Source organism: Pterocles gutturalis, unplaced genomic scaffold (genome assembly GCF_000699245.1).
Source record: "Pterocles gutturalis isolate BGI_N339 unplaced genomic scaffold, ASM69924v1 scaffold25128, whole genome shotgun sequence".
Classification (NCBI taxonomy): domain Eukaryota; kingdom Metazoa; phylum Chordata; class Aves; order Pterocliformes; family Pteroclidae; genus Pterocles; species Pterocles gutturalis.
Window position 1 is genome coordinate 63,642 of NW_010123910.1, and position 6,223 is coordinate 69,864.

Sequence of the window (6,223 nt, forward strand, 5' to 3'; positions counted from 1 at the left end):
TTCAAGGGAGTTCAGAACTCCTCCCAAGATGAAGTCTAGAGCAGCCAAGTTGAAAATTTCAGGAGTTTTGTAGTATTCTAGTTAATCCCTACTCTTCCCAATTCCTCACAGCGTGCAGATGCTTTCAGCCGCTCAGTCCACACAAATGCCACATTGTCCACTGTGTTATTCCAGGGTTCAGGAAAAGGAAAACAAACTTCTTGTTCCTGGACAGCTGGCAACTGAAAACACAACAAAACAAAGCAAAATTGCAAACACAACTTGCAGGTTTTCTATGCACAACTTGCATATCAAAATGACCTTGTTGTTGAGCAAACCACACTTCAACCTACGAACAGGAGGCCACCATAAATAATGAGCCCCTCAATGCCACATCTCATGCTCATGCTGGCTCTTTGCTTTTTTTGTGCAGCACCCACTGAACTACAGGAAAATGGAGCAGGAATTAGAGAGACAGGGCAGATTCCCACAACCATCTGTTTGGTACTGCACGGAAGGAACTCAAATCCCCGTTTCCACACTAGGACAGATTCAAAAGAGTCAGGAGAGCCACCATTTTCTGCCTGTTTTAACCAGCTAAACTTCTACTCACTCACAAAACAGACACAGTTTGTGTGTTACCCTAGTAATGAATACTCTAAAGTTCTTATTCCTAAAAAAAAATCAAGCCTGAAGGAAAGGTTAGACTTCATGATTTGCCCCAGAGCCAGGATACAGAGCTTTCCAAAGACTCAGCTAGGACAGGTTAGCATCATAGTATTAAAAATTACTTATGAGATAATATATTTAAAATTGCAAACATTCCACTATTTGTTTAAAAAGAAAGAAAGAAAGAAAGAAAGAAAGAGCAAGCTTTTAAAAGCAAACAGGACAATTTTTTAGTTAGAAGTGAATCTGATATCAAAGAGACCAAAGAAAAATCAGCGACATTCCCAACAAGGCAAAAAATGTAAACAAGCTGCTGCAATTCTAGACCAAGGGAAATACATTCTTCGATCCTAAAATGAGAGACCTGAAGGACAAATGCCAAGAAAAATGAAACAGAAGCCTGCACCTTTAAACACAACCATGCTGCAGCGGTGGTGTTTGTTTAACACACAGACAGAAGACTTCTGCCAATATGTTCTCAGTTGCTGACTTCCACCGCATAAACGCCAGAATTCCTGAAAAACTGGTACAACACCAGCAGTCCAGTCTCCCCCTGGTTTCCTCGCTATTGAATAGCAATGATGAATTTTATTGCTGAGTAGTCCAATTTCTATTCCTCCCTTTTTCAGGCGCAAGCTAATTGCCAACTAAGACTATGAAAATAAAAGAAATGAGATCCATTCCAACCCATCAGTATATCTGAATCCCATCATGTGAGTTGCCAATTGGTTTTCCAGTCCTCACGCTCAATATCTGCTGTTAATTTCCTTGCTATTTCAAGAACTTGAAGACTGTCAGCAAAATCCGTGATGCATTACAAAACTTATAATTGAAAAGAAAAAACCCAACATCTGATGCTCTTCTGACAGGATAAACATAAAGTCTGAAACACTGATCCGAAGAAGGGAGAGGTACTAACTTAGAGCTACTTGTGTAAAAATATGATTGCAAATGAAGGAGGGAAAGAAACAGTTATAGAAATAATTTCAAGCTGATGCAAAAACATTAGATGAAACCCCCCAAATTTATCCTGGGCTAAAAAAAAAAAAAAATATTGCACAAAATATTATTTTTAAAGGAGATTATGAACCTGTCTATACTTTCTTAAAGCTGCATTATCTCTGCCAATTAAAATTTTGCTTCTGAAAAAGAGTTAAGGTACTTCCTCTAGAGTTACTAAAAAAAAGCAAATGAAAGCCCTGGCTCCGCAGAGGTGAGCGATAGTGAGCTGTTTGTTCTTGACCTCTGGATCACCCTACAGATCAAATTCTTGGACCTAGGAGAAACCCACTAGTATTCATTAAAAGCAACTGGGGTGCTTCTGTTCTTGAGACCTGAACAAGCTACAACTTGACAAATGTGCAGGATATTGCTGAACAATGCTGCTGTTCCTGTCAGGAGCAAAGAGCTTTATTCCCGGCTTCATGCAGGATTAATTGATTTTCATCACGATGCAAATCGCAGATTTTGGTCATTATTTAAATAATCAATTTTAATCTTTTACATTTGTGCTTTTCAGTTATTTCCATAAAGTTGATTCCGTTAACCATTAAAATGCATTGATTTACAGTGGATTAGCTATTCTATTAAACATTTTCTCCCCTCAAAAAGATTCATCTATCTGTAGTTATCTAAACAAAGATATATGCTGAAAGTCTTGGGTCTTCAGTTTTACTTTTCATTCTGCTACATATGGGTGGAATTTGCCCATATATTTTAATAGCTAAAAATACTGTAAATTATTACTTTCTTAGATGATTTTATATGTATGGCTTGTGACATTTTTTGTGGAAATTTTATAAAGAACAGAACTTAAAATCCATAAATAAGCCTACTGCTATTGATGAAATTACTACCATAAATTTATAAGGACGCAAAATAAAGTTTATCAGAACACTTTTTCATTTCAACTGTTTCTGTCTTTCGAGCAAACCAAAAAAGCTACCTGTAGAGCTGAACAGCAGAACGAAGTAAAACTGAGAAAAATATTCTCCCCGAACAATTGCTTCTGTCAAAACGTTTTTTAAACAAATTCCGGCTCCAGTTAACTGCAGCTCTCTGGTGGTTTCAATGCTTTTAAAGCTTCATTAGAAAACAGACATTACTAGAATATTTGTATTTAAATGTCTACAGCATATTATAGTATATTCAGTCCTTAGCATGGATGAACAATTTCTAACATAATTTAAAAAAACACAGGTATTTTAAAGTAACAACATTTGAATTTAAATAAAACTTACACATATTCACCTATACATGTTCAGCATCCAAAACTGACATAAAAACAGACTGTGTCTCCTTACCCTTTTACAGGTACATCAGAATGAGTTATGCTTACGTATACTTCACAATGGGAGTTTTAAAATCTAAAAATTCGTCTATTACTGTTTGCATTTTTTTGCCTTGTTCAATAAGTAGACTCAATCTCAAATTTCCAAAGCAACAAAATGTTTCCATTGGAATCTTTAAGAGTTTTGATTGAAGAAAGTATAAACCATCAATTATTTTCCCACCAAACAAGACAGGTTCATAGGGCAAAGTCAGAAGGAAGAGAAAGGAGGGAATTTGTGGATTGTTATCTATAGACCACATGGAAAATCTTCAGCCATTTTGCTCCTTCAAGGGACATCAAAGAATCTCCTATGTAAGGTGTGAAAAAATTGGTTACATTCTCCACCTCTGAAAATGAGCAGAGCTCTGAGCATGATTCATGTCCCACCCTTGCTCTTTTCTCTATTAGGGGTTGACACTCTGTTTTCAACTCCCCTCCAGCTAATGCCATTTAATACTCTCGGAACCATCAGGCTAAATTCAAATTTTCTGCTCCTTAGAGGCTGTTGATATGCACCACCACACATTCCAATTGCACATACACATGAATGCTCCTGTGTATTATACGTTATTTTCTACATACAAATTCTACTAAATTGTAAGTTAGGAGGCACCACTTGAATTCTCTCAGGTCTTTAGAAAGCTTTCAGATGTACCACGAGTAATAACACGTAATGAATATGGACTGATGTTTCTTTCCTACAGTTACACTGGAGTTGGCAATTTACATTTTCTAAACAGATAGATGACTTATAGCCAGTTTTCCCAGTCTTCTGGCAATTACTTCTTAGAAACTCCTGACAGGCTGAAACCTCTAGAATCACAGCTGTTATTCTTGGTTTGATCCCCCTTTTTAAATTAAAACCAGTAGCTTTATTGGCAAGTAAGATTTTTTTCCCTCTGGAAATACTTACAAAAATGCACATAAATTGCCAACTTATCTCATTTTAGGGTTGAAACATCTTCTGGGTCAATGTTCTACTTCTGTGACAGACCTAATTGGGGTATGGAGGCCATAAATACATACAAAACCCGCAAAAATTCTCTTCCATTGGGGTAATCTGAAGATTTATTCTAGTAGAATGAGATATGATTGGAGGGAACAAGAAAAAAATTAAGAAGTGATAACAGGCTTGTCTGATCCTTCTGTCTCAGTTTCCAGGCGCAGAACAGATTCAGAACAGATTTTTCCAGTATCTGATGTGTCTTTTCCTTCCTCTAAAAGACCAACTAAAATGCAGGAAACTAGCTGAATTTTCACATTTCCCAGGAACTGTCATTATACAAGAAAGAGAGAAGACACCACACCTCTCTGCTCCAAACACAGACTAGCTGATCTAAAAAGCTGTATTTAGATTGATAGCCTCAACTCCACATCAAGTGTTACTCAAAACATGCTTTGACAACAATTTTTCACAGCTGAACACAAACGAATCATCCTTCAGGAGACAGGAGAAGTCTGCACTTAGTTGGAGCTCAGTGTGCCTTTCTAGCCATCTACCTTTATTTCCCATTGACCATGAACTGGAAAAATCCAGTTATCAGTGGATTATAGGGAGGAACAACTAACATTTGCCTTTCATGACTACGTTAGAATGCATATGCCATTCACTTGTTACCGTTAAAACAACTCAATTCCTTGATGTGGTGCCCCTTAATATTCCAGAACAAACATTTTCAATCCATGTGTATATCTGCAAAATGAAAGAACTTCTAACTGCAGCTGGAGACAAAAGGATAACAGATTGCCATTATGGATTTGGAAAGCAAAAGAAGGAAAAAAACCCACTACATTTTGCCAGTACATGGAAATGTAAAGGCATATCACATGGTTCTCCATTTCAGAATACCAAGCTCTCTGTTCCCCAGACTCTGATTCCACGTTCTCCAGATCTCTCCAGCAGCTCTGTAGTACACAGAGCTCAGCTACATCTGCCCCAAATTTGAAAAGATGCCGACACTTCGGAATCATTGGATGCCTGCAGAATACGAGCCCTCTCAGTCTGAGACATACCTATGAAAGAAGCTGAACACAATCTCCGTCTCAGCAGCGAACCCTGCGGCTCACACAGCTGCTCACCTCGCACTCCCCAAGGCCTTTATGTGCCCTGTCTTCTTCTGCGGGTTATACGCTGCTATACAAACAAAATTACTCTGAAATGTCGTTAAGAGATGATTCCTAACCTGAATTAAGATAATCTTTCCCAATTAGCTGATATTGGAGTTGTTAGAGTATTTTTTTTTTTTTTAGCTAAGCAATGTCAGGGTGATTTAAACTACTAGCTAAAGGCTATGACTTAAAATTAAAAAATTAGTAGCTTAAGTCAAGAATGTGAGATACACAGCTAGATCACAGTTTTCTAGCCAGCACCAATACACATCTATGACAAAAAAAGGCACTGTCAGAATCAACAGCGTGTGCGGTGTTGTATGAATCTCTTGGCCTGTGGGCCAAGAGAACAGTCAATAGAGATGAGAAGAAGGGTAAAATTTCTAATGTCTGTATATGTTTGCCCCATTCATTCATTCAACTCCTGCCATTCCCCCTTCCCTTCCTACTTTCCCCTTTAAAGCAAGCCTGACATCAAAAACACAAGTTATAAGCTTATAATAAACCCTCCTTATAGGTGTGCATAAATTAGCATCTCAGTACTTCAGCTGACAATTGAGAATGCCAAGCAGCATAACGACTATCACCGGAGTTCAGGTTTCTGGTACAGCCTGAAAGGACTGTAGCTGTTGTTAGCATGAGAATTTAAAACAAGTGCTACCCATGACTCCACAGAGAGATACTGGGCATCACAATTTAAAAAATGTAGAAAAAACCAAGGAAGTCTCCTTAGTACAAAACTGGACAGCAATTTTTCCTGCATGTTCTCGGCACAGGGGTGGAATGACACTTGCTGCCTTGAACCTTGTGCTGTGTGGGTGTTAAATGCTACTACACTAATCTCTTAGCACAGCAGACACAAATACCTGAACAGCATACAATATAATGGAGCTTCCTTCCCTAATACATCCCAAGATACCACTGCAGTTAATCCACAAGCACCAAGTGGATATTGAGCCCACAATTTTTTAAGTGCATTCAGCAGGCAGAACAGAAAGAATTACAATTTTTTTTTCTCTTATTTCACACACATGGCTAAATGTAGCCTATTTATCCACCAAAAAAAAAAAAGTTTACAGCTAAGTTTGATACTGTTCTGCAGGGCAGTGCAACAAAGCAGCTTCATGCATTTTC

The 6,223-nt window shown here is 37.9% G+C and overlaps 1 protein-coding gene across 1 annotated transcript in view; it reads right to left on the reverse strand.

Moving 5' to 3' along the window:
- LOC104465166 (metallophosphoesterase MPPED2) overlaps positions 1-6,223 on the reverse strand; it is a 98,449-nt gene that overhangs the window by 37,449 nt on the left and 54,777 nt on the right. The gene's annotated exons all lie outside the window — the stretch shown is intronic.